The 788-nt window shown below is 50.8% G+C and overlaps 2 non-coding genes across 2 annotated transcripts; both read right to left on the reverse strand.

Moving 5' to 3' along the window:
• Window positions 1-120: 120 nt before the first annotated feature.
• Window positions 121-239, reverse strand: LOC123179519 (5S ribosomal RNA). The gene has a single exon (XR_006490424.1). It is a non-coding gene; the product is annotated as a 5S ribosomal RNA (ribosomal RNA).
• Window positions 240-536: 297 nt separating this feature from the next.
• LOC123179518 (5S ribosomal RNA) lies at window positions 537-655 on the reverse strand. Its single transcript, XR_006490423.1, has one exon. It is a non-coding gene; the product is annotated as a 5S ribosomal RNA (ribosomal RNA).
• Window positions 656-788: the final 133 nt, after the last annotated feature.

Raw genomic sequence — 788 nt, forward strand, 5'->3', positions numbered from 1 at the left:
CCCGTGAATCGTGAGCACCCAGCTATGACTTACCGCACTCGTGCAAAATAATAAAACACGGTAAATATATTACTTACACGTGCGTTTTGTTTTGCAAGCGGCGCGAAAAAAATTAAAAAGGGAATGCAACACGAGGACTTCCCAGGAGGTCACCCATCCTAGTACTACTCTCGCCCAAGCACGCTTAACTTCGGAGTTCTGATGGGATCCGGTGCTTTAGTGTTGGTATGATCGCATCCGACATGTTACCCCGGTCTTCGTCCCTTATCCTTGCCCCTCCCAGCTCCACTACAAAGACGATTGCACATTGCTTTGGCCGCTCCCTCTCAACTACGAAGACAAGTTTAACGCGGTTTCCACCCCTCCCTCTCAACCGCACCAGTGCACGCTTGCCGCGCCACAACGCCGACGCTGGACCCGTGAATCGTGAGCACCCAGCTATGACTTACCGCACTCGTGCAAAATAATAAAACACGGTAAATATATTACTTACACGTGCGTATTGTTTTGCAAGCGGCGCGAAAAAAATAAAAAAGGGAATGCAACACGAGGACTTCCCAGGAGGTCACCCATCCTAGTACTACTCTCGCCCAAGCACGCTTAACTTCGGAGTTTTGATGGAATCCGGTGCTTTAGTGCTGGTATGATCGCATCCGACATGTTACCCCGGTCTTCGTCCCTTATCCTTGCCCCTCCCAGCTCCACTACAAAGACGATTGCACATTGCTTTGGCCGCTCCCTCTCAACTACGGAGACGAGTTTAACGCGGTTTCCACCCCTCCCTCTCA

The sequence above is a fragment of the Triticum aestivum genome, unplaced genomic scaffold (assembly GCF_018294505.1).
Source record: "Triticum aestivum cultivar Chinese Spring unplaced genomic scaffold, IWGSC CS RefSeq v2.1 scaffold78339, whole genome shotgun sequence".
NCBI classification, from domain to species: Eukaryota; Viridiplantae; Streptophyta; class Magnoliopsida; order Poales; family Poaceae; genus Triticum; species Triticum aestivum.